The following is a 27,589-nucleotide window of genomic DNA, read 5'->3' as shown; positions in this document are numbered from 1 at the left end:
GTGATCAGATCATCAGCGGCAAAGAAGCAAATTACCAGCTAGAAATTATTAGGAAGGAAACAGAACCAGATGTTATTCAGCTACGTGCTAGATGTTGCTTGCAGCTTGGCTCTTCTCAGCTCTGCAAGGAGAGGGAAGGACTGGAAAAGGGCAGCACAAATCCCAGACATGTGGAGGCTCCCACAGAATGGTTACACCGACCAGGATGCTTCAGTATGGGAAAGATTTGGTCTAGGTGGGGTATAACTAGAGATTATAAAACAAGAGGTGTCATGCATGGCACATGTAGCGGCACTTTGCTTTCCACCACGTCTCATTGACTGTTCTGTCACTGCCACTGCATCACTGCCAGCCCTGCCCCTGAAAATGAAAATATACCAGCATTGGCTGTGTCCATTCTCACAGCACTTCTAACTCCCCAAACTCTCAGAGAATTTTAACTCTTGAACTGAACTGTGCTTGCTTGTAGATTGGGGCCCATCTGTTACCTGAGGGACAAGTGCTTTTGCTGGACCTGGCTGCCTCTCTGCCATGCAGACTGGCACTAGAACTAGATTGCCCTTATTTCCCTTTTTTTCAAGATGAAAAAAAAAAACCCAAACAACAAAACTGGTGTGCATCATACATTTGATTCAGTTGAAAAAGGTAAGTATATATTTATACATTTTGCTATTTCAAGGCCAGGTTGGATGGTGCCTTGGGCAGCCTGATCTAGTTGTCTGATGTAGTGGTTGGCAGTGCTGCCTTTGGCAGGGGTTTGGAACTAGATGATCTTTGAGGTCCCTTCGAATGCAAGCCATTCTATGATTCAAAAAAGCTGGTAGAAATTATATTGTCATCAGCCTTGAGCTGGAGCTTTAAGAAAAAACTCTTGAAATGCCAGCCACAGAGCTTGAATTCCCCAGACTATTAGGAGCTAAGTCTAACAAGTTGGAGAGCTAAGTCTGGCTATTTGGAGCTAATTCTAGCAAAAGACTCCTGATTGCTTTGCTTCTCAAGAAAATTAAATAGATTAGGGAACTTCCCAGTGAAGGTAAATACATGAAGGAACTGCTGCATTACCTACTCCATATCAGGATGGAGGTAAATCTGTTCTGCCTTCTCTGTGTCCAGGTTCCTGCGCTGAGGTACGGGAGGAGGGCAGCTCTGCTTTTCTCCATCAGTGCTGCTGTCAGGACAGGACATCTCCTCTACCTCTACAGTTAACAGGTAGGTTGCTTCAGCACTTGTTCCAGTTCTTAAAACATATACGTTTTCAAGGAAACAGAGAAATTACCAGGACTACAGAGATCTGGGATGGGGTCTGGTTCAGAGGTATTATGGCTTTATCCTAGCATCATAGAATTGTTTGAGTTGGAAGGGACCCTTAAAAGCCATTTAGTCCAACTCCCCTGCAATGAACGCGGACACCTACAGCTCCATCAGGTGCTTAGAGCTGTGTCCAGACTGACCTTTGTTTAGCAAGCTGGATCACAGCCATTAATCTTCTGATAGCTAGAGAAAAGGAGGAAAGTGATTCCTTCATTAGGGTGAGTTGGTGTTAAATTTCTTGGGGCTTTCTGGTGGTTGTGAAATATCTCAGCCCAAAAGCACCAGGTTGCTGGAGTAATACTGTATCAGCTCTTAGAGAAAGCTCCAGCAAAGAGTGCTGCCTTTGATAGTTTCATCCTAGAAATACAGAAAAGGATGTACAGAGCAGATGAGAAGGAGCACTGGTGATGTCACATTACCAGAGCAACCTAAATCAGTATGGTTCAGTGCACAGGAAACCACCTGAAGTAGACCTAGAGGTTGTGGCACAGGTGGGTGATGCCACAGCTGTGGGTAATCCCACAGTAGTTGGTATAAATAAGTTGGGATGAGGTAAGGAGTAGGGACAGAGGTTTTGTAGGCTCTTTACAACCTGAAGCTGGGGAGACTTAGCTGACAGCTAATGTTTGTGGAAATGCTCCATGGATCAGATCCAGAAACATGGTGGAGGGAGTGCTATCATTTTCTTCTGGACCTCATCTAAAACCAGAGGTAAGGTAAATACTGGGGGCAAGCTACTATTCATTGGCACAGTGGCAGAGGTGTGTAGTTCCTTGCTAGGAGAAGCAGCTTGGATGTATTGTTAACTTTTTTTCAAGATGAATTTATAAGGCCTACTTGTGTTTCTCTGACTTCAGGCATTTTAGTTCTCTTCCCATATTATGCTGTTTGTCAGTTTGTATCAGTGCTTGTGTAGGATCAGTTTGCTAGCCCTGTGCATAGGGAGAAAAAGGCAATGGGGAGAGTTGCACTAAATGTTGTTTTCCCATTATCTCCTTCCTCCACCCCCCTCCCCCTTGCTATTTATTTACTTATGTTTTATGCAGTTAAAGTAGTATTGACTGAAAACCTTTCCTGAAAGCATGGAAACACTAAAATGTGGCTGAAAGAAGAAAACTAAGGCAACTGACACACCTTGGGTTTTGTATAGAGTCCCTCAAGTGATTCAGGAGCAGAATTTCCATTTGCAGAGGACACTAATATTGCTCTACCTTTGGCATCTAAAGTAGTTGCTAATTCAGGTGCAGGGTTTCCCTGGTTCTCTCCTGCTTGGGGGCCTCCCTAATTAATGTAAACACTTTATTTGCTGGCCACAGTGCTCTTTGAGGGGTCACAGGCTATTGGAGAGTCACTGTGCTGGTGCTTAGCACTGGAGGGAACTTACAGGGAGCCTGACCTCTGAGTGAAACTCATTCAAAATCCACCATTACTCCCGCCAGTGTAATTTCTCCACTTAAGAAGGAGAGAAAGGATCGTGCAGAAGAAGTGGATATGTATTGTGCTGCTGAGACACTGATATTTTTATTTTTGATATGCTAATGAACTTGGAGACACCCCTGTACCCTTCTAAGATGTGAGCAAGGATATGCAGTGCTTAGGTCATATGATAAAAATACTACCTGTAGCATGATTCAGGTAGCTGCTCTCCCACCCTGCTTTCCTGACAGCCCTATAGTACCTCTCTTCTTGAAACTCAGCACCAGTGGGTGAATTCACAGCTTTTCATCAGCAGCAACCCAGAAGGAATAGAGACACAGCAACCTGAAGAACAAAATATGCCACCGGTATTTATTAACATAGCCTTGTAAATCAAAACAGCCTGCCTGTCTGGTGTCTTGTCTAGAAATTATTGGCTCATTCATCTTAGCCATATTAAGCAGACCACATTTATCAAGTTCACATAAAAAGATATATATATATGGACTATGCCTGACCAATAATTACATGCAGGTATTGTGCTTAGAGTATGCCCAGAGCAAGTTGGGGGGAGGGAGAAAAGGTGCTTAGCTTTTTGCGTGAGGTATATGTGCAAGGCTATGATGAGAGAGAGAGAACTCAAACTTCAAAACTTGGGTCAAAAGATTGGCCCAGGCTGAACCATGATGAGTTCAAGGGTATTATTCTGATTGTGTGAATAGTAAAGATTTCAAGCAACTGAATCAAATGATAGTAATACTTTCTCTATTTTCCTTCTATGCCATCATAATACAGTTATAGAATTGTTTGAGTTAGAAGGGGCCTTTAAAGGCCATCTGGTCACACTCCCCTGCAGTTAAGAGGGATACCTACAGCTCCATCAGGTGCCCAGAACCCCATTCTGCCTGACCTTGGGTGGCTCGAGGGACAGGGCATCAATCACCTCTCTGGGTGACCTGAGGCAGTGCCTCATGTGTACAAGGGAGCTGAGAATTATACATAATTGTCAGAGGAAACTGGAATAAGCTTTACTTGCTGGCCCTCACTCATTGTTAGGGTGTTGGCCTGCTTCCATTTAAAGAGCTGGTGATGCTTTCATTTGGGCAAGCTCATAGAAGACAAGGACACCTTTCTACAAGGCCAGTAGGTCCAGGACAATGATCTGGCACTATTATAGAAACATGAAATCATGGAATGGTTTGGGAGACCTTAAAGGCCATCTGTTTCCAAGTCTGTGCCATGGACAGGGTTGCCACCCACCAGATCAATCTGCCCAGGGCATTATTCTACCTGGCCTTGAACACCTCCAGGGATGGGATGCCCACAACTTCTTTGGGCAGTCTGTACAGATGTATCACAACTACTTACGTGTTGCCTTCCACTGGGAGTTGTACCATTCTGGGAGTATTTTTTTTAAATCAAATGCAATCAAATTTTAAATGGTCAACACTGCATTCATAAAATAGAATTATTTTTCTTTCCTTGTTGTTACAGTCTTTAGAATCTGGTGAGACTCTATCATAGTACAAAAACAACCAGGGTTTCCCCTGCCTATGTGAATTCACACACTGTGAGACATCCATTTTTCCCAAAGAATTTACAGTCTAATCAGACAAAACAGAAGATGACTGGGAAATAGGAGTGGTAGATTGCCATGAACGCATATCAGTAGATCTTGCTCACAGAGGAAACCTGTCAAACTGTTTGAATTACAAAAGAAAAGAATGCTTTATTTTAATTAAAAAAAAAAAAAGGTTTAAAAACTAGTATTTTTGAAAATTCTTCCTTCTGATCTGCTCTACTGGAAAGTTTTATAGGGGGCAGCACAGCAGCCTGTATGAAAATATATTGTTCACACTTAATTCTTTTGTGTAGATGTCATTGTGGAAAAACAGTGTAACAACTGCTCATTTCCAAGCTGGTAAAAAAAGAAAACACAACAACCTACATGTCTACAAATACTTGCTATCATACAGCATCATGGAAAAAAATCCCTTTAGAGTTGTAGAATATTTGTACTTGATTTTTTTTTTCCCACTTCACTCATCTGTAAACCTACTCTGACCTAGTCACTGCCTATATGTGTTGGATGGCAGAATAAATGTTAAAAACCTTTAAATCATCAGAGATAGATTTTTCCATAGATCACTGTCATAGCCTTAAGGCCTGAGAGCAGGCAAATCTCTAGGGCTCACTGGAGACGGTTATATCATTAGAAATCTTAACGTTCTTGCTCCCAAGGCAGGTGATTCTAGTGATGATGGGTAAAGCTATTACATCTTAAAACACACACTGTTCCATGCTTGTATAGAGCTAGTAGAAATGGGCAAAGCACAGCAATTTGGGGAACAAATTTCAGCAAAAAAGGCGCCATGTCGTATGTGTGCCATTCCTGTGAGCTGGATCATTTCTAAAGAGAAAACTTCACTTTAGCAAAAGATGTTGGGCACATCAGAATGAATGCTTTCCGTCTTGGAGTGAAACTCAGACCTTAAATGTGGCAAATATTTGTGTTTAAGTTTAGGATGGAAGAGGGAAGTGTGCTCTGTGGAAGCCCTGACCAGGGGGTGCGGAGAGTGGAAGATCGGCTCCTTGCTCTGAGTCTGTGGAGACAACCACAGATGCTCTAGCTGCAGGGCCAGCCTCACGCATGGCTGTTGTGATACTTTCCACAGCAAAGAATCCCTTTTGCTGAAAGGCTTAAAACACAGCAGGTAGAGCAAGCAAATTGTGAAGGGTGTTCCAGACAGTGGTGGACCTCTTTTCAGCAATGGTCCTTGCTAGTGGGCATAGTGGTGATGGGTTGATGGTTGGACTAATATCTTAGTGGCTGTTTCCAGCTGTAATGATTCTGTGACTCTAAGATCTACCAAAGCTCCATCTGACCCATTGCTTTTACATCTCAGTATTTTCTTGTGAAACCTTCTTATCCCAGACAAGAAATTACTGTTACAAAATTCCAGGTCAGACAGGCATTTGCCCAGAAAATAGAAAGAAGCAAAGTCTGCAGCATCAGGTACAGACTCTGATGTGACAGGACGAGCACACTGCTCCCAACCCTAAGCTGAGCCTGCTTGGGGCTTCAGACTTGGGAGATCTGCACCATGTCAATTGCCCTCACTGTGTGATGCCACACCTCCATCTAAAGGGGAGGGAAGCAGCAAATATATCTTCTAGGCATGTCTACTGTGAATAAATCACCCTGTGTAAATTATAGAGTGAGAAGGGATACTCAGCATGATTCTGCAGTTATAAATGCTGGCTTTATTGGTTGTGCTGGGGTGCTGGAGGAGACAGATGGGTGTGGATGGAACTTGGATGTGTTGTGTGAAGATTAGGTGTGATGGATTAGCATTGCATTTCTCTGGGATCTCTGCACTGCCTCAGCCTTGTTTGTAGCCAGGCAGCCACATGGCTGGGCAGGCAGAAGGTGCTGGAAAGGCAGAGAAGGCTAGTGACATTACATGAGAGACCATGTAGGCACGCACAGGGACTGTGATTCATCACACAGGTTCCTTAGTTCTGTTTTCCTGTCTCTTTTAAACAAAAAAAGAACTTGAACATATGCATGTCTGTGCAATCCCAGGACTCTCTGGGGTAGCTGCTAATAAGTGACAGGTAAAAACTGTGGCTCCAGCAAGCAGTTAGGAGGCTTGTGGGCATAAGAGATATCATAGCATGGAAATGAAAGTCCGTGACAATGCCATGATCATGGATTGGTTGCCTCTATATTGTAGAGTCTTTTGGAAGTAGTAGTACTATGTGGTGGTTCTATGCCATCATGGCTGGCTGATCAACTGCACCTATGTGAGCTATCAATGGCTGTGGGTGGCACTGATCCTGAGTTCCCTACAGGTGTTGGGATGTCAGCAGCTGTCTGACAGGAGGGGTTGTGTTGGGTTTCTTTCACTGTAGTGTAAATCCCTGGGATTTAGTGAAATCTGAAGAAGAAAGTTGGAAGGAACTCGTGTCTCCTGTGACAAGAAAATCAAAGACAGGCATGGTAGGCAGTGTTATGCTTCGGGACTGCCCTGTTTCTCAACTCATCATGATTCCCTGTCTAGGCAGAGTCTGCCCCAAGCCCTCACCTTTCCTTAATGGACTCATGTTTGTGTGCCAGTGGGCAGCTTGTGCTCAGGGGCAGGTACCTGGAATAATGCAAATAGCTAAAATGAGCTCTAGTTGGAGATGTAATGGACTGTGTGGATTGATTCCAAATGGAGAGATGTAATAGAGACTCAGCAATGAATTACATCCCCAAACCCCAAGCAACTTTTGCAGATCTGATACAAAAGGATGCTGTTCACAGCTGTAGATATAGAGTAATGTGGTAACAGCCTCAGCCTCTGGGAAATTACCTGCAGGGATTTTGTGGGCTCTGATCCTTGCTGTACCCTAATTTCCGTTCACTTCACTAGGGCTCTTTTGTGGGGAGAGCCTGGTTTCATTTTCAGTCCAAACCATGCAAAAAGCAAATCCTCATCGGCCCCTAGCAGATGTGATGGTCTGATCATTATTGAAGATGATATATTTGGGATTTGTAATTAAAATTAAAGCTATTTGGTGTAAAAGATTTAGAATTTAATTCCTTTCATTAGATATCTTAGGCTAATTGTTGCATCCAGCAGGGAGCAAATGGCATTGTAATTGCTTGATATCTCATGCTGGTTTGATTAGAAGATGATAGGAAAGGGAAAAAAGAGACAACTCCAAGAATGGCTTTATCATTTTTTCCCTTTGATTTCTTCCTGGCACCAAACATTTCTACTAAAGAGAAAAAAAAAAAATTGGGGAAATTAAGGCACAGAGAAGCAAAGTGATGGATGTTGTGTCACACGAGGTGTAAATGGCAAAGTGAAAGACTGAGCACCAAAAGCCTCTCTTTTCCTCTGGGATAAATAGTTCTGAAATGGCTGTGATGAAACTCAGAAAGGTGATGGAGGAGTGAACTGCAAGTGAGCCACAGGGGACCTCTGCCACTCATGGTTATTAGCTAGTAAGTTATGGCCCTCATTCTTCCATTCAGTGCATGCAACACAGAAGTCTATCATGGGCCATTGAAACTAGGCCGTTGTGAAGACAGGAATGCAACAGAGACAAGAAAGAAGAGAAAATGCAAAATGAATGCATACTCCAGTCACCTGGTTTTCTTTCTACTGCTTTCTCCAGAGCTGTGGCTGGAGGACAAATGCAGGGCCAGGGGAATGGATCTCCCTTCCATTGCTGTGCTCAAAGCTGGGTATAGCTGATGGAATTCAGGAGCTTTACAAGTAGGGTTTTTTCCCTTGTGTTTCTGGATATTAAATGTACCAACTGCTTCTCCTGCCCTCCTTTTTATTTTACAAAGTGGTTTGCCAATGTTTTTTTGTGTGATCCTGGTGAGACTCTTCTGCTGAGGTTTTTTTTTCCTGTTCATGCTGCCCCAGCACTACATAAACTCCTTGTGCATGAAGTTTGTCCACAAATGAGTCCAAACAACAAATCCATAGCTAGCTGTTCTGCACCAGGCTATACTAAGGCAAGGAATCAATACGTTCTTTTTAAGGGAAAAGAAGGGGGAGAAGTATCAGTGGCTGTTGTGCTGTCAGCTTTCCCATCTGATTTAATTAGTTCTGTGGAGCTCCTTGACTAAATTTGCATATAATTTATTCTTCCTTCCCTTTCCTTGTTATGTGCGTTAATTATTTTCATGTGGCTTGCTCAGGGCTCACAGATGAAGCACAGATCTGGGCGAACATCTCTGCCTCCGGTCACCCCAGGGATGTGCTGCTGTGAATTGGTACAGGAGGAGAAAATTGGCTATGATAAATCTGGAGTTATGGGCAGGCAGGCTGGGAGGTGGGGATGGAGCAATGAGAAGATGCTGTGTCTGGATCTTCCTGAAGCCTGTGCATATGAATACAGAGGCTGATGGAAAGTGGCTTGTTGAGACGGGCTAAAGAGGTGACCCTGCTCAAAATGTTGCTTTGAAGCACATATTGAGGTTTTAAGGTTTGTTTAGCTTAGAGAAGAGAGGACTCCAGGGAGATCTCATTGTGGCCTTCCAGTACCTGAAAGAAGCTTGTAAGCATGAGGAGACTGACATTTTTACATGTTCTGGTAGTGATAGGACAAGGGGGAATGGCTTTAACCTAAATCTCTCCTCTTTTAGTTTAGATGTTAGGAAGAAATTCTTCACTCAGAAGGCGATGAGCTCCTGGCACTGCTGCCCAGAGAGCTGTGGGTGCCCCATCTTCTGCAGGTGTCCAGGGCCAGGCTGGACGGGGCCCTGGACTGCCTGAGCTGGTGGGGGCAACCAGCCCACAGCAGGAGTTGGAGCTCTGTGATGTTTAAGGTCCCTTATAATCCAGACTGTTTATGATTCTCTGATTTAAGAGAAACAGAGGTCTGATTTTTAAATGCTGTGGTTGCTGGTGCCAGGGCACAAAAGGTGGATGTCACTGCTAAAGGGAGTGCATGGGACAAAACCATTCAGGGGCTGAAGACTGATGCTCCTGTCACTTCTGTCAGGGCTGGTGGAGAAATAACACCCCCTCCCTCAAAACCCAGTGAAACCTGCAGAAACTAGTTCTGTTTACTTGTTAGATAGAGATGCATGAAGCAAACAGCTGACAGTTTCTCACTGGTGTCTGGAATAACTGAGGGCACCTAGTAAGACCAGGGTCCCCAGATAGGTATCAGTTTCTTTGGGATGAGAGATGGGGTGCTGCTGCCCTTGGATGGATCCAGCTCTTCCTGCTGCTCCTTCAGTCTGGGGAAGGCTAAAAATAAAACAATCTGCCTCCTTGTTGGCCAAATAGCAGTTTCCCTCCTACAAAGTCTACATTTACCTCTGCCTTTCTGTTCCCATTTATTTTCTTATGGGAGCATGGAGGGGTTCTGAAGAGCATCCTCAAAGCTCCTGTTTGATGAGATGGGGGACAGCTCACTGTTCCCCCATGCATCCCAATGAAGATAGCAGGGATCTAGTTCTGCATGATAAGCATTAAAAATGACCATTTTATGCCAGATGACCTCTTACTGTACAAGATAAAATAGCTTCACATCACTCTGTGGTAGAAGCAGTACTACCCAGTCCAGAAGTACATTTTGGTACATCCTTAAGTGATGATGTTGCTCATCATTAGCAGGTTATCTTGTGGCCCATAGTTATTTTTCAATTTATCAATGAGGAGGCATTTTGTAGGAGTTATTGCATCTTGATTTTTGTTATTAATCCATCTATACAGCCATGTTCTGCCCCCACAGTAAATGTCAGATATGGGAATTTGCGAAGTGGACAGAAGAAATAATACATCTGGATGGCACAGATTGTTGGCTAAATAAATCTCCCCCAGGAAAGCATTTGGAAGAATGAGAGCAAGGAGCAAGGAACAGGGAAATCTGATTTAAAACATAAAGAGGGAATTTAGTTTAAATACCTGAGCCAATGGGGCAGAGACTTTTAACATTCTGACATGAGCAAAGGTGTTCTTCTTGAGTGCTTTGTTTACTACATGATTTGAAGATTTTTGTTGTCCTTTTGCTACATAATTGAATTTGTATAGTGCTGTTAATAAAAATACACATCAAATGTGACGATTTTTATTCTTTAATAGATTTTTATATTATTTCAGTCTGAGAGATATGGGAAAAAGGGTAACTCTGAAATTATACCCTGAAGTCATTTCTATGATTTAATGCTTCTTAAAGTTAGTGAAATATTTGGACGTCTTCTCTACTTTTGCAAAGTAATTCTGGGTTTTCAGAGAGAGTCAGTGTATTCTAATAGTCATAAAAGAGGGGTGAATCCTGCAGTCACTTGCACGGAAAAATCCCATTTGTTTCCTTGAGGGTTTTGTCATGGGAAGGCGGCTGCATCAAGATGCATAAATGCACACAAGTGTCAGTTCCAGTACGTCATTTGTTTGAGTGCTGAAAACAGCTTTATCCTTTCATGTCCTATACAGTGAGGCTGTAAATCACTTAAAAAAAAGGTTTGGATGGGAAAAAAAAAAGAAAAATGCATTTGACCTTTTGTGCTTGATCCTGGCCCCTTACTTATGTCACTCCCTTGGTTCCTGCGGGAGGTTACAGAACAAAGCTGTGGAATTTGTTGACTTGTGTCCACCAGTGGAACAGCAATGTACCTCATAAGAAGTAAACTGAAGAAATTAAGAGAAAGATTTCATTTTCTGTATTACTTGGGGGAGGGTGGCGTTAAACATCTGTCATTAGATTTATCTGGGACAGTAGTTTCCAGTTGAAGCATTTCTTAAAAGTGTTTTTACCCTTTGAAGAAGAAATGGCATTATTTCCATAATGTAGAAAATGATGATTTAAATATGTTTTCTGATAATGGGACTGCTTTGTTAATGAATAGCAATTTTCTGGCTACCTCCAGAGGAATTAAGCTCATGGATTATATAATACATCTGTGAAAGCTTATCTGATTGCCCAGTGATTGTGACCTCATTGTGGGTTGTGCAATTAAGCATTAAGCCACTATTTGGCACCGTGGTTAATTGTGTTTTACTTTTCTGATATGCTTGTTGACAATACGGAGCAAAATTACTGATAACAGCATAGGGATAGGAGGAGCAGCACTACCAGAGCGCTGTCCCCATGCAGCACTGCAGGTGCCTCTCTCCACTGTGGAGGAGATAATTAAGTAGGCAAAGAGCTAATGACAGTGGGAGAGGGTCACATCCACTATGAAGGCCAGACACCAAAGTCCTTTTGCTTTTAAACCAATGTGTCATGCTGAATGAGGCAGATGGGTTCATCAAAGGAGTAGTTTTGCAGGGCAAATATGCAGATATATTTTTTGGATATTTTCCTGCACCAAGTCGTAGCTTCCCAGATAGAAATGGTTGTTAGGGAACATGCAAAGTGGCAACATTTTAGAACTGTTTTGATGGAAATTATGCCCAAATATAATTGTTAGCCAAGTGCAAGGCAGCTTTTGAAGAGGTAGTGATAGAGATGGAGTATAAAAGCAATTTTTTTTTTTCGGGGAAAGTTGCAGTATAAGTGACTCAGCACTGGGAAGGAATCTGTATACTGCTGCAATTCCAACCCACACTCCGGAATGTTTAGGTGACAGGAGCCAGGAGATGTTTGTCATATTCCTCAGAGAGAGAGGGGTGTTTCTGGGAATGGCTCATAGGCCATGACCTCTGTAGTCGCAACATACTTTTCCAGAAGTATGTGCCGGTGTCCTGTAGAACAGCTCATTATAGACACCTTTGGTGACACAATGGATTTTCTTCTGTATGTGTGCTATATAACGCTCGCTGCACCAGCACTGCCCTCCTGCTGGTTGTATGACATAGCTGAACCTGAAAGCCAGTTCTGATCTGGTAGAAAGCCACAGGTTGCCCATGTTCAACCAGACTGTGAAAAAGAATGGAAATAAGTACTTTGTCATTTCTTTCATGTCAACAGAGCAAAAACCATAGTGGCATATCAATAATATAAAGTGAGAACATGCTAGAGGCTTTTTACTGTGGTGTGGGCATCTCTTATAAGTTAAGCAGGGCTCCTCATGGGCCTTCTCCTCTTTGGACTCTGCCATTGTTTGAGTAGTACATCAACAGTACACCCTTTTCCATCATGATGTATTGCACTCATATATCTTCAGAGTGAGCTTTCTTTCTAATGATCTATTAGTGAAATGCATCATTCCAGTGAGGATGATGATGATATACTACTCCATGGATGATGCCATTCAAAGAGAATAAAAGGTCAGACAACAAATTCAATAGAGTTATTGGATAAAAGTCAGGCAACACATCACTCTGAGGCCGTTTTCCTAATGCCAAGGAGGTCTGGTGATACAAGTAGTGCATTCCAGAGACCATTTCTTTTATAGATGTGCCTAAACTGACCCCAAATGTCAAGGAAAAGCAGTGCTTTGTATCATCTGAATTGAGAGAGTATCAAAATATTTTTGTTTGAGACTGCTTATGACAGCTTCAGCATGAAATCCTCAGGCAGCGTATATCTTTCTGCACTTCTGGTCATTCTTCTGTCTTTAGCTGCATGCTGACAAACATCACATGCAAATATATCTGCCTGGGCTAGTTTTGAACTGTGTGCATCTTTGTGGGACCTGATCACTTCCTTCACTGAACTCCAAAGTGATGCTACCAAATAAGCTTTTCTGTGAACTACAGTAATCAGTGTAGGATTAAAGAATAGCACTTACAGGATTCATACTTTTTGCTTTTATATCCTTTGTCAAGCCTGAAATTAATTTCAAGAAGATCATTCTGTCTTTTATTTAGCATTTGACACTCTTGCTATTCTCAAGCTGAACAGAAAATAGCAACTTCTGAAAAATGGTAAGCATTTTTCATCTCTTCTTACATGTCTAGCTTGCTGGCTTAATGTCACAGGAATTTGCTGTGGAAGGATAATGAGAGACCCATAAATACAGAGTTGGATCCCAAAATGGTTTAATTAATGTCTAGTGAAATGTAAATGATGCTTACGAGAGCACTAAGAGATTCATTTATCCATCTGAGGTAAATACATTGAGTAAGGTGCTATTGAGGAGGGGTCTCCCAATGAATATGATTATTAAAAAAAAAAAAAGCTCCAAGCTGACTTCTTTCAAGCCTCTGGATATGTATTTGCTGATAATGATGAACAGTTTTGCAGTGCTGAGATGTGAAATGGCAAAAATCAAGAGGTCAGCTGTCACATGTGAGGATGGCATGTGATGTGGGTGCTCCAACAGTGGCACTGTGACCTGGCACCAGCCTTGGAAAACTGAGAAGGATCCTTTTGAAGTCAGGGTCAGCTCAATGCTGACCTATGGACATTACAAGAAGCTGGGGGTGAGCTGGTGCTAACAGCTGACAACCCAGCACACTTCTAACTTTTCTACAGAGCTTGTGCTGCAGTTGTATCACCATAAACGTGGTCTGAAATCTTTCGGTTGGCATCTGTGTGTGATGAGCAGGATTCCTAAAAAGTGCAGCCCATTAAAAGCTGGGTCTGACTGGCTTGAGGCTGGCTGCTAGTACAATGCTGCTCTTCCAGGCAGCAATGGTTCATGCAGCACTGGATGGCAATGATCAGAAATTTATTGCACCATGAGAAGAAGTCTAAAGCAGCAAAATCACAGAAATTTACTGGGCACTAAATTCCTGAAGAAAAACTTTAGAGAGGCTGTTGACACTTCTGCCTGATTCCATAATCTTCCCCTCTTTTGCTTTTTTTTTTTCAAGAAATGCATGTTCAAGTATGCTGTTGTTTCATAATTGAAAGGTTTTCCATAGAATGGTTTGGGTAGGAAGGAACCTTTAAGACCATCCAGTTCAACCCCCTGCTATAGGCAGGGATGCCTCCCTCCAGAGCGGGTTGCTCACAGCCCTGAACCTGGCCTTGAGTGCTTTCAGGGAGGGGGCACCCACAACCTCACTGGGCAACCTGTTCCAGTGTCTCACCACCCTCACAGTAAAGAATTTCTTCCTGATACCTATTCTAAATCTGTACTCTTCCAATTGAAGGCCATTTCCCTTTGTCCTGTCACTACATGTCTGTCCCCAGCTTTCCTGTCGCTATCAGGTCCCCCCCAGAGTCTTCTCTTCTCTAGGCTGAAGAGCTGCAGCTCTCTCAGCTTGTCCTCATAGAGGACACTTTTCATTGAATTCAAATTGCTTCTGTATTAAAGCTGCTCAGCAAGCATGGTTTCTCTGGGTTGAATTAGGTTATCTAACAAGATAGAAAAATTGGAAGTCTGAAGGTTTTGTTGTTTTTAAAAGCTTGAGAAAATTTCTGGTAGTGTTGTGTTAAATGCAGGTTGCAAATTAGACAATGCCATTTCACAACAGCATTTTCAGTTATTTCAGGCTTGATTCTGGTTAAATTAAAACTGGGAACCAATGTAGCATATAGAACTGTGTCCATGATTTGCAGAATTAGCCATGGGAAGGATAGATCTGCAATAGTTGAATGCTGTAGTGAATGCAGCTGCAAAACAGGTGCTGTAAATGTATGTATGTGTATTTAGGAGAAAAAGCCTATAATATCTACATAAAAACAACCTCTAAGCGCATGTGAAGCTGAGACATGAATATGTTATGTGTTCTATCTCCATACCACTACCTGTTTCTAGCATGGATAACTTGCAGCCAATAGTTTAAGGAATGCAAACTCACAACCCTATCTTGTAATTTTCCTTAGAAAAAACAGCTCATTCTTATCAGGGAAATCTTCTATTATGATGAATTAGTAACACTTCAATATAAAATATCTGGAAATACACATTTTTTGCTTCTCAGCATTGTAAAGTGAGTTTCAGGCTAACTTGAACAAGATTCATTTGTTTGCTATTTTTTTCACTGCTTTGCAGTAACACCAAATTGAACTAAAAAAAAATCAATGAAAACTCTTCTGTGAAGCCTACCTTTTGGTGTTGGCTCCTCCCTTCATGCTCCCTGCCACTTCTCCATGCTGCTGCTCTGAACCCCTTCTTAGCACGGACCCATAGCTTTGGTTCAGTAGTTCACACCGCAGTGCCAACATCTCCCTGGCCCTGAGTCTGTGACCTGGAAATGCACTCATTGCACCTGCAGACCGATTTCGTACCATGACAAACTTCCTCTTTAAATACAACTAAATAAATACAAAGAAATGTCATCTTGTCACTAATGGTATTTGCATCATTTTGCAGCTGTGTTTGCTGTGAAGTGAGCAGTCAGTGATTTTCGAGTTAGCTAGGTGAAGTGGAAAAATAATGATGGATTTTTGTAGTCTTTTGTCACTTTGGGCCCTAAATTTTCCTTGCGCCTGTGTGAGCTTTGTCTGGGTATCATCTGCTGGTAGTAAAAATCAGATTCCAGTGCTGGGCCCACTGGATGCAACAAAAGCATGGATCATTTAGTTTCTCATCACTTCCCTCCAAATCTCCCTATAAGGAGTGTCAATAAATACGTTTTTTGGAAAAAAAAATCATGTTCTTTTATCAATTAAATGTGTAACAGCCAAAATTAAAATGGAAGAGAAACCAATAAAATGTCTAATACCTCATAAACATTCTTAACCTGAAACAATGAAAAATAAGAAATGGAAGCAGCTCTTAATGGGAAGATTTGGAGGTTTGAGACCAATTTTGATTAGTCTGTTCTTCCCCGATTTGTTGTGTAGCTTATAACAGCTCTTTCAGGGCAGAATAATACAGGTCAATAGCTGACTTAAGTCTTTAGGAAAGGGAATGATTAGCTGTTTGAGCAGGGGCCGTTAGTGGATTCACCAATTCATTCTCTTTCAGGGATGAGCTTTGGGCAAGGAGCATAAATCTAAGACTCCAAACAACAGTGTCAGTATAAAATAAATCAATACTCTGTCCTACTAAGGGATGCATTGATTTGGTCAAAAGGAAGGGGGTCCTGATGGCTACAAGCTCTTTTTTTTTAAATCTTGTTTTCTTGAGAAAAGAGGTTTATCGTGGTGCATGTGGTTGTCTGCTGGATGGTCATTTGACTCTGTTACCCAATTTCAGCCAGGTTTGGCTGAATGTTTGGCCAGTGTGCAGGATCTTAAGGACACTGGGCTCTGACAAGTTTTGCAAAAAGAAGAGGAAAAGCTTGAAAGAGAACATTAATATCAAGGAGATGTCCATTTGCAGGTAGCTGCTTACAGCCTTGGGTTGACTCCTGAGCTCAGTCATTATTTAATGCCATTTTGGGTCAAATGATTTCATTTCTCTGTGACCCAGGATTCCTGTATGCAATCCAGAGAGAAAAATTCCTTTTCATGGTCTATGCTACCCATTTTGGATCTTGGCTCACAGTGAAGAAAATTTTTTTTTTGTTTTAGACTACTAAGGGTCCCTGTCCTGACTGAAGTGTCTGAGGCCCACTGAAATATCCTCAACGTGAGTTTGTGCACCGCAGAAAGAAGCCCATCTCCTCAGAATCTTAATATCCCTCTCCCTTCCCCCACCCTATTCTGTTGAGAGGAATTGATGCTCTGGCAAGGTTGCATGGTGAGAAAGGCAATGGGAAGAGAGCAGGAGGGCTGGGATCTACACTGGAGCACCCAGCTTGTCCCACCTGCTGGGTCAGGGGAGGGAAGATGTTCACAATTAGCAATGATCATTATCATCAGTCAAAGGATTCATAGATATTCCATAAAACAGGGCCCTGTATTACACAAGCAACAGCAAATATTGTAGCAGCTTTATTAGTGGAGCATGGAACACTTATACTTTCCAGATGACAGGGCAGATGATGACTGTGTTATGCTAGCAGGCAAGACGAACCTCATTCCAAAAGTGTCTCATAGGTGATGGCTAGATATGACAGCCAGATGAATTAAGGTATTTGAGTATCAAGATGGTGTGATAGACTCTGGGAACTGAAAACTGAACACCAGTGGTATCCTTCAGAAGGCAGCTGAGCTTTGTGTAAGTCACAGCCTTGATAACTGTGGTGCCTCGGTGACATTGCCAGGGATTGAATCTTCCTGCCATCTTCTAGCAGCGGGCCTTCCAGAAAAAGTATTTAATGCTTCAAATTAGACTTATAGTTAGCAAGACATTGAGGAACACAGATCTGAACTTGGGCCAGCAGTTTTGATGAAGGGGTTTGGAAGCAGCAGCAGCTTCCTTTCCCACTGCCGCTGTTTATTAAATTTATTAAACACACTGATCTCCAAATCTGCCAAGGAGCTTTACTGGGATGTCTTCATGCCAAAAGCTGATTGAGGAGGACAGCTGAAGAACATCCGGCTTTGAGCTGCAGTTTGGGTAGGGCTGGACAATATTCAGCATGAATGGTCAAGCTTTTGGACTCAACAGTGTTTAGTTACACCCATGTCAGCTCTTGAAGGGAAAGGCCACAGAGCAGAATCAAATAGGACTTGCCCTCAGCCATCAGCTGCTCAAGTGGGAGAGACTGACATCTTTATCTCTTCCATATCTTTTATTCCCATCTAGGCCTTGCCATTTTGAGCTGACAGCTTTTTGATATAAATACCTTTCCAGGTGACAGGTCTTCCCACCTTTCACTCTGTTACCAATTTTAAATACATTTCTTAAAGCTGCCCAGTATGTGGATGAGTTTTATACCTCCTTTAAAATGTATTTGCAGGCAGATCAAAGCTATGCCTGAGATGGCAGCTAGTCTGACTTATGTCCTGTGAATATGTCCCCCGTGCAACTTCACTGTATGCATCAAGGTCATTCACCTTTCACACTCATAATACTTTGAACTTAGCTGTTTCCTGACAAATTGCAGTGGTCTCCATCAGAAGGATGAAGGTGGAGATTTTGCACCAAGGTGTATTTTTCTTTTTTTGGAGAGGAAATTAGTTTTGTCCTATTTCTTAGCAAAATCTAAAAAAAAAAAAACCCAAACAGGAAAAAAACTGACAACCCAAACAACCAATAGCAAAAAAAAAAACCTACTATCAGCAACAAAAATCCAACACCAAAGCCAAAATCTGATCTCTTTCTTATTTTGGTGGATGTTTAAAATTATTCATAGTTGTTTTAGTTAATAATGGCACAGGGTTTTCCTCTGGCATGACTGCTGCCTTGGGGCACCAGCAGCTCTGTTGCCGTGCTGTAGAGATCTTTGCATGGAGTTATCTTTGCATGCTGTCCCACTCTGTGAGGACAGATCGCTGCAAGAAGACATGAGTAGAGGTGGGTTCTTCCCCAGGAGAATTGTGCTTCCATCTCTGCAACTGCAGACAGTACTTCTTTCCTTTAAGCAAATCTGGAATTTCTGTCACAGAAGTATAGTGTGTTCTGTGTTATATTGTAGGCATGTTATGGTAACTTTGGGACCATCCTGGTGCTTTGAGCTGACTTGCCCTCTATTTCACCTCTGCTCTGGACTGAAAGCATGAGGATACCAAGAGCTCAAGCTGATGCAACGTTTCTTACTCAAGCTAATATTTGTAGGGAGAGAGAATATATTTTAAAGTTACATCTGGTAGAGCTGGGGAAAAAAAAACCTCTTGGACTCCAGTTCTCTCTGAGTGTTGACATCGTGATGGGCACACAAATGAGTAGGTGGATTGTATGAATGGTGAAAGTAGGATGTGATTTGGTGTCTACAGGTGGGATGGTTTGTTTTAAATGGCAGATTTTAATGCTATGCTGTGGCAGGTACAGTATTATCATGGCATGATATTTGGAGGTGAGGTTTGTTCATTATTCTTTCTAGAAATGGACTGAATGCCTCTCACTCTGAGAAGTTCAAACCTAGATCCAGCTTCTCATGTCTACAAAATGTGATAGATATGTGCTGTTAACAACACGAGATGAGATTTTTTTAGCTGATTTTTCTCACCTGGACTCAGAAAAGCTTCTGGATTCATTTATGTGGCTTAATTCCTTCTCCTGTAAAATGGATGTAGTCCTTTTTTCTTTTTTACTTATTCTATCACAATGATGCAAAATAATTTTATGTGCTTTTGAACAATATTTGAATGGCTGGAAAAGGGGGCTGAAATGGATTTGTTATGGCACTTGAATCTTTTAGTGACAAAAACTTGGTGTGAGTTGAATTATCCTTTGTGCCTCACACAATGCATTTTTCTTCACTCATACCAAAGAAATCCAGGACTAGAAGTTACATATTTGGAAATAAGTAGGTCTCATGGGAGTTTTGATATGAGAGCAGAATGAGCTTTTATTTCATAATAAAGAGGAAAAAAGACTTTTACCCAATTCTTCTCACGATCGTGGTATTGTTAGAATAACTGGTAAGTTAAAACAATATCTGAAGTCCTGGGGAGTCGAGAAAGACCATAAAACTGCAAGGAGCGAGAAAAACTGCACACAACACGCAAACACGTAAATTAAGACAAAGAAAATGACCATAAATGCCAGCAGTCCCTAAAACATTAGGGACTAATTTCTAACAAACCATTAGCTGCGTGGGGACTTGACAAACATTATTAAATGTAATTTGCTACATCTGTTTTATTATAGAATTCATTTGGCACATATGCTATTTATGTTATACAGTATTGGTTTTTGCGCTCGGTTGTGGGGTTTTTTTTTGCTATGTTTACTGTTGGTTTCTTTAAGCCTCACCTGACACCAAAGCATAGGAAGTGGATTGGGATCTATTTTACTCTTTCTGTTGGAATTCAATTTGTATGTTTGCGTGCAGACTTCCATGTCAGCCACTTTCCCTCCTTCCTTTGCTTGCCTCCCACAGGCAGCTGCACGCGAACATTTCTGCATTACAATCAGCACCAGCCCCAGCAAGTGCTCTTTCTGCTGCCTAATACTGTGAATGCATGTACAGAAGACGTGGTTTGCATCTTCTGCAGGGATACTGTTACCATCAAAATCATTGTGCCATTAATATTTAAATGGAACCGTGCTCTGAATTGCATTTTTTTTTTAGACTAATATTCAAGGAAAAGCTGATAGTCTGTAAGCATCAATATCAGAGACATCAGCCAGCCAGTGCTGTAATCTTGATCAAAAATAATAATGTCATCCATAACACTGTAAAGATTTATTAGTTGTGACAGATCTATACATTAACAAATCGCTACATGGCCCTGAATGCCAAATAAACAGAGCCAGTCTCATAAGGATCTTTTGGAAACTCTATTAAGGAGTGTTTCACACAGGAAAAAATTGCTCTGAAAACAATACATATTTGTATGTGTGTGAATGAGTGATGGAAGGTTGTCTTTCCACTCTTCTCCAGTCAGGAGAGGGGATGGCTAACAGACCAAAATGAGCCCAATAGGTATTTCTTGGTGCAGTTCTGGTTTTGGTTCTGCTGTAGCTTGCACTTGTTCTGATTTTGTTTTCCTTCCACTTCTGCATTGTAACTCACACTGAGACCTGCTTTGAGATATCACAACTGGGATGACTTTTGATTTGACTCCTTGATTACAATTGTCTAAAAAACCCCATCCTTATCACAGCAGTAAGGTGATCTTCTCTGTCTCTTCTTTTGCTACCTTTTACTGGTTGGGTATATAAGTCATAATGGAAGAAGTCTTTTTGTTGATCTTCAGATTTTAATAAACCCACGCCTTGGGCAAATGGAAATGTGAGCTGCTTAGATGGAAAATAGCTATAAGGTTAGCAAGAAGGCAGATCTTAACAACGATGCATGAAGAGAGACAATGGGCGTAAGCTGAAAAAGGATAAATTCAGGCTGGGTATACAGATAAACTTTCAGGAACAGTCAAACACTGGAACTGGTTGCCTTCAGAGGTTGTGCTCTTTTCTATGCTTGGATATTTTCAACACACAGCTAGATAAAGCCTTGAGCAACTGACCATCTCACAGCTGACCCCACTATGGGAAGTGAGATGCAGAAATATGCAGTTCAGAATAGGAGAGTGAAGATGTACCAGAAATTACTCAGTAACTTTACAATGAGACCAGAATCGTTTGTGTTGGAAAGGACCATTAAAGGCCCTTCATTCCAAGCCTCCTGCAGTGAGTAGGGATACCTACAATCCCCATCAAGTGCTCAGAGCACTGTGCAGCCTGACCTCAGGTGTTGCCAGGGCACCCACTGTCTTTCTGGGGAATCTGTGCCAGTGCTCCTCTACTCTTACCATTACAAACTTCTTTCTCTTCTCTTTTAGTTTGAAATCAAACCAGGATTTGGCCTTTGCTGACCGTCTGCTCAATATTACCAAATTACTGTTTTTCCCTCTTAATCAATTTTTCAAGCCAAAGAAAGGCCTTGTACTTCTCTATCCCACTCTGCCCCCTATCCCAAACTCTGTGTAAGGCCAAAAGATGAGGATATAAGTCTTCATCTGAAATAGAAAAGGGTGTTCAAAAGCAATGGCATATAGTCATATATGTCCTTCTGTGCCTGGTTTTTGCATATTTCTCCTAAACACTGCTCACTCTGCAAGCAGGGCAAGGTTAAATAGTGTACTGATATCCCATCAAATCAGTCAGTGATTTACCACCAGTGGAAAAGTCATCCATCTATCTGTAGTGACACATCTCCTGCCAAGATTCTTCTAGGCAAGGCACAGGCAAGGAAAAAAAAAAGGTTAGAAAAGGTGTTTTTGTTATGCTGCAGGCATTGTTTGTTTGCTTTTTATGCTGCTTTTTTTCTTCCCCCTAGATGTATTTTGCAGGTGTGTATGCTTAGGTAAGTTTTTTGTGCACTAGTTCTTCTCTTGTATAATGTGTCTATGGAAACAGCTGATGGGATGGAAACAAACAAAGATTTTTAAAGCCTGGGCCCAAGGTAGCAATAATAGTGCTTGCACTTTTTTTTTAATGGGGTCATTTAATAATAATCTCTCACCTCCAAACTCCCAGGACTTCTATGTGTGGCTAGGGCTGAAATCCAGACTTCTCCATTCTGAGCTCATCTCTAATAATTAACAACCTGGATTAATAAATATGTCAGAGTGAGACTCCCACACTTATTTTACTTGCTTTCTGTCCTATCCATATTAGCACATAACTTTAAAAAAAAAAAAAAATCTAGTGTTACTTATTGTAGTATTTGGGAGTTCTGAAAAATTGCCTGCCACTAGAGGTTATTCAAATTGTGGTCTTGATGTATTAGCCTAGACAGTTTTAAAGCCATATCTACAGCAAGTAGTTAGCCATACTGCTGAACTGACATTTTTTTAAATGAACTACAAAGAATAGCCTATTGTGGTTAGCTTATTTTATTTACAACGTTTCACATGGTGTGAACATTAAAAATTTACAGAGGAATATTGATGGGCAGCTCCATCAAACCATCGCGGCCCAAACTGCGCAACCAAACTGTTTGAGGAGAGGTGCCTCATTCCGATGGCCGTTCGTGCTGCACGGCGGCGGCTCTTTTCAAGGCAGCCATAAATCCACTGCCTGGCTGAAAGTTAAAGAACAGCTTTAGGAAGTAATTGCTGGGAAATATCAGAAAGGGAGTGATGCATGAGAGCTGAAGGAGACCGGTGTCTGTGTTAGGGGTTTGATAGCTGCATTTTTTGGGGCTGGTGGGACGCAGGGTGGCAGTGTTGTCAGTGCAGAAGCATTGCCCGTTCTCATCCGACGAGACACATTTTTTGTCATTTCTGTCACTCCCAAGATAAAAAACCTAACAAATTTGTATAGACCAGGAAGCAAATGATACCAGGTAATGGCACGTGGCTTTGCAGTGACACTTCTGCCTCACAAAAGAGAAAAAACAACTCTTAAAATCCAGAAAGCTGCAGTGAGATTTTTTCTTTTTTCTGAAAGAAGTGTGTGTTAGAAATAAATATGTCCCTTTCTATGCTATTAATGGGAATTTTATTAGGCATAAAATTTATGAAAGACATTGGAAACGTGATCTTTTTCCCATTAGGAAAAAGCTGGGAGAGCTGAGTGAGATTGATGTGTAAAAAGATACATCTCCATCAAGAACAATATATTTGGAACACGTAGTGAAGCTCTTTGGCCAGCAATGTGTATGTCTTGAAAATGTATTTCATGCAAATGTATTAAATTATGTAGTGTTCAGTCTCTCTGCTCACAAGTCCTTATCACATTTTGGGACTAAACTGCCAGAATTTGGAAAGAAATTACAGAGGTGCAATGACTAGGCTTCCTCTGTCAAGAAAAAGGAGCTGGAAATCCATGTATTTGGGAAGTACTTCTCTAACTCTCTCACTGTTCAGCTCTTCTTAATGCTGCTGTAACTCAAGCAATTCTTTTAGATTTGCAGCAGTGTAAGTCATAACAGGATCAACTTCAGTTTAAGTTATTTAACTCACTGCTTGCATTAACTCACCAGCTCATTAAGGGACAACATCACAATTAAGTCATCTGAAAGAATCAAAGAATCACAGAATCATTAAAGTTGGAAAAGATCTCCAAGGTCATCTAGTCCAGCTGTCCACCTACCACCTATACTGCCCACTAAACCTTATCTCTGCAAGCAGACAGACTGGAGGAGGAGATAAAGACAGGATTTGGCAGTTCTGGCAAAGATATCTGAAACCAGCGCATCAGAGGAGAACCTGGAAATAAGAGATGAAACTTCCCTTTAAGTTTGAGGGTCAAATGTAGTGAAGACATGAAAGCTACTGCATATGGCAGTGGTTGTGAGGAGGTGAAAAGAAATTTTGGAGTAATTTTGCACTAATTTGCATGCTTTGGTTTCTCACTGGAATGGTGAGTAGCAATACAAAGAGCCTGAGCAGAAGGGATTTAGGTGGAATCTTCTTCTCCAAGGCATCACCTACCACTTGTGTAGTTTGGCTATGGAGAACCACTGTTGCCCTGTAGGGGACACACCATGGAGAGGCAAGTGCTATGGTCCTTAAAGAAAACAACAGGCAGGATTGCTTTACATGAATCTGATGTCAGTCTGTTTGGAGTCATAGAATTATGGAATTGTTTGAGTTGGAAGGGACCTTTAAAGGCCATCTGGTCCAACTCCCCTGCAGTGAGTGGGGACACCCACAGCTCCATTAGGGGCTCAGAGCCCCATCTAGCCTGACCTTGGCTGTCTCCAGGGATTGGGCATGCACTGCCTCTCTGGGCAACCTGTGCCAGTGCCTCACCACCCTCATTGTAAAACCCTTTTTCTTTATATCCAGTGTAAATATCACCTCTTCAGTTTGAAACCAGTTCTCCTTGTCCCATCACAGCTGATGCTGCTAAAGAGTCTCTCCCTTTCTTTCTTACAGCACTCCTCTAGATACTGAAAGGCTGCTCCTGGGTCACTTTGGAGCCTTCTCTTCTCCAGGCTGCACAGCCCCAGCTCCCTCAGCCTGTCCTCAGAGAGGAGGTGTTCTATCTCTTGGATCATTTTTGTGACCCTGTGTCTGAACTACTCAGTGTGTTGTTGCTCAGCAGCTTAGGGCCAGATCCAAAGACACTTAGGTTCTCCAAATAAATGTAGGTGATTGACTCCATCAGTATAATCCATTACCTCCCCCAGCCTAATCTTTTAAGACTCTGGTATTTTTTTTTTCATTTGTGAAGTTACTTCAGCACCCGCAGTTTTGCTCTAGAGGATATAGAAAGAAAGAAAATTGCCCCTGTGAAAATAGAATTGCTTTAGACTGTAAAATGGGGCATCCTGGGATGGATTTATTATTTGTAATGTTCTTGTAAGTGATAGCAAGCTAAAAGCAATGTGAACTACATGAGTGTTTTAAGGAATGATCTGAGTGACAGGAGATGGTGAAAACACTACACTTCCCTTTGTTGGCATTTCAGTATGTCCAGTGAAACAAAAATGCTTTGCACTGTGCGAAGACGGGGGGGGGAAAAAAAAAGCAAACATAAGATTTCTGTCATAATCCAGTTATACTGCTTTTAAAATTAATGGCAAAGGCTCTACGCTGGGATTTTGTCTGCAGTTCCACTTCCAAAGGGGTAAAGTGGGGCTGCTTAATTGAAACACAGGTCATGCCACTGGGAAATTTATGCAGGAGGGAACTTCATCTCTTCCTGATGCCAATTCTATGTCTTCTACACAGATCTGTCTTCATGATGCAGCCTTCTGCAACCTTGTCACACAGACCACGAAGGGAGGAATGGGGGAAGGCAATACAGACAGAAGTACGTCCATCAGAGAGGTGTTTAGGTTTTATAAATAGGTCTATAAATAATACATTTCTATTTCTGCTGGTTTTATAGCTATTGATATGCAATAGAGTCCTCTGGGCTTAAATCTGCAGATATTTTTATTACTTGAGGTCACTGCTGCTGTGCTGTACGAACAGCACACTGCCTTCACCTCTGTGTCTGTTGATTTCTTTATGCTTCAGTGGGTGTTTTGAAAAGGCAAAGCATTGGGTGTTATCCATCTCTTCTACCTGTCCTTAGATTTTGCTAAGTGCATGCTTTTATGGATCAGTTGAACAGCCCCAATCACACTGTAATTTAAGATTTTATGCCTGAATGCTGGACGTCGTCCTAATAAGTGCAGCATTGTGTGTGAGGAAGTGTAGAAAAAAATAACTCTTTGTTTCTCTGATGGGCTCCTGCGACTGTTTCACTGTACTGTCTGCACCTTTTCTATCTGCATAAGGCTTGTTTTGGAATGAGGAAAGCTGCAACAGCTGAAGAAGATGCAGTCGATGCAATTAAAATATCCCCGTGGATTGCTGTTAAAGAGATATCATCTCCCTTTTTCCCATTATACACAGAGTGGTAGGCGGTCAGCTGTTGGCTTTTACTCCCTTCCAGCTTACAATATTGGATATCACCAGCCTATTCCCTCTTCAATAATTCCCTCTTCAAAGACTATTGTAATTGTATTGTTGTGCAGGTCAAGTCACCAGCTGGGACTGCAGAACCTTCCCTGCCACTGTGCAGCTATCCAGCACAAACTTACAGCCCCTATCCAGATATCTGTGAAGACATCTGAAAATACAGTGCTTGAACATCTATGCTGCAGTAAAATCCAGCTCTTCCTGAGCATCTGTGCCTGGATGGAAACCCGATAGGAGTTGTCATAGCATGGACTGTGATGAGCTGACACTGCACTGCCATTTGCAAGCGGTGCCCAACGAAACAAAAAGCTCTTCCCTTGTCCCCTGTCATCACCTCTGTCACATCAAACTGCTGAGACCAACCCTTGTCTCTCTCTCTGAAATATATTAACCTTGTCTCTCTCTTGTGTCACTGCTCTAATTGAGACTTAATGTATTTACCTCTGTTTTTGCCACCCTCCCGCTCCCTGTTACTCGTTCTGTGTTGTGTCAGCATCCCTAAGCACGTGCCCCCGCCTACATGTCACACAGGCAGAGTGCCGCTGGTCAGACCTGATATTTGTTCAGGGCGTTCTGCATCATCAACATAGTGCATCCATCCTGCCCTCCATAGAGCAGCTTTCTCACTGGCAGAACCCGCTGCAGAAGTCTCGTTTTTAAAGAGATGGCTTAAGCGCACATGTTAATTGCAAGATTTAATTATGCAGCAGAGAAGTTGTGAATTTTTCCTCCTAATTAACAAGGGAAAACTTGGCATGAGAGAAAGGGTATAATGGGGAAACGCCTTTTGCATTTCATCCTTAACAGTTCTGGCACGTGGTTATGGCAGTGGTGCATGCCCTGCCTCAGTGAATTCTCTGGATGGGGCTGGATTAGGTGCTGCTGGAGGCCAGAATTCTACATCAGACACTTGCAAGGAAAGCTGAGGTGAAGGAGCTGGAGGGAAGCAGGGAATTGCACCATAAGAAATGTTTACAATTCCAGAGAGCTTCTTCTCACTGACAGATCGACCTGCAGCAAGCAGGGTGAGCCCAGACCCATTTTATTCTGAGATTTCATTCCAAATTGGTATCTAAAGACTTGGGTTAGATTCGCAGCCAGTCTCCAGGGGCTACATCCCAGAATTGGTCAGGAATGAGAAACTCAGATAAAAAGAAGCTGCTTCCTCTTGACGGCAGTCTGTTTTTGTTTCCCCTGGTCTGTCAGTCTGCCTGGTTGCCTCCTAATCTGCCTTCCCAAGGTGGGAGGCCTTTTATTTTGGCTTTTGCTTTTAGTTTTATTGTGCATTATTCTTGTTCCAGGAGCCCGCAAACATTTTGAGCCTTTCTGTTAACTCTCTTTTCTATTCCTAGGATTAACTCTCAGAGTAGCTGCACTGGCTGAAAGTGTGAAAAGAGCCTGTGTCAGCACAAGGAAGTGTGTAGGTTGCTCCAAGATCAACGCCTCCTATTAATTTCTGTGGAAACTACGTGGATACAGAGAGCACTATTACACTATCAAATAGAGCAAATCCTCAGCTACAGAACACTATTTTTCAACATAGTTACCATTAGCTGCGCGTTTCCCAGTGATGAACAAGAGCCTGCATGTCATTCTCCTAACAGTCTGCACCAGCAGGCTTGAGCCACAGTCGCTCTTACCACTGCTGAAATGCACCACTCACTGTGCTCACACCCCCTGTTTGGTCTCTGTAAACATTCAGCATAAACAT

The 27,589-nt window shown here is 42.1% G+C and overlaps 1 long non-coding RNA gene across 1 annotated transcript; it reads left to right on the top strand.

Moving 5' to 3' along the window:
• Window positions 1-1,872: 1,872 nt before the first annotated feature.
• Window positions 1,873-26,526, top strand: LOC100858688. The gene is made up of 2 exons (XR_001466927.4): window positions 1,873-2,022; window positions 25,935-26,526. It is a non-coding gene; the product is annotated as an uncharacterized LOC100858688 (long non-coding RNA).
• The last annotated feature ends 1,063 nt before the right edge of the window (window positions 26,527-27,589 follow it).

The sequence above is a fragment of the Gallus gallus genome, chromosome 5 (genome assembly GCF_016699485.2).
Source record: "Gallus gallus isolate bGalGal1 chromosome 5, bGalGal1.mat.broiler.GRCg7b, whole genome shotgun sequence".
In the NCBI taxonomy this organism is placed as follows: Eukaryota; Metazoa; Chordata; class Aves; order Galliformes; family Phasianidae; genus Gallus; species Gallus gallus.
The sequence above is the reverse complement of the archived record's forward strand: the minus strand, read 5'-3'. Positions and strand labels throughout refer to the sequence as shown.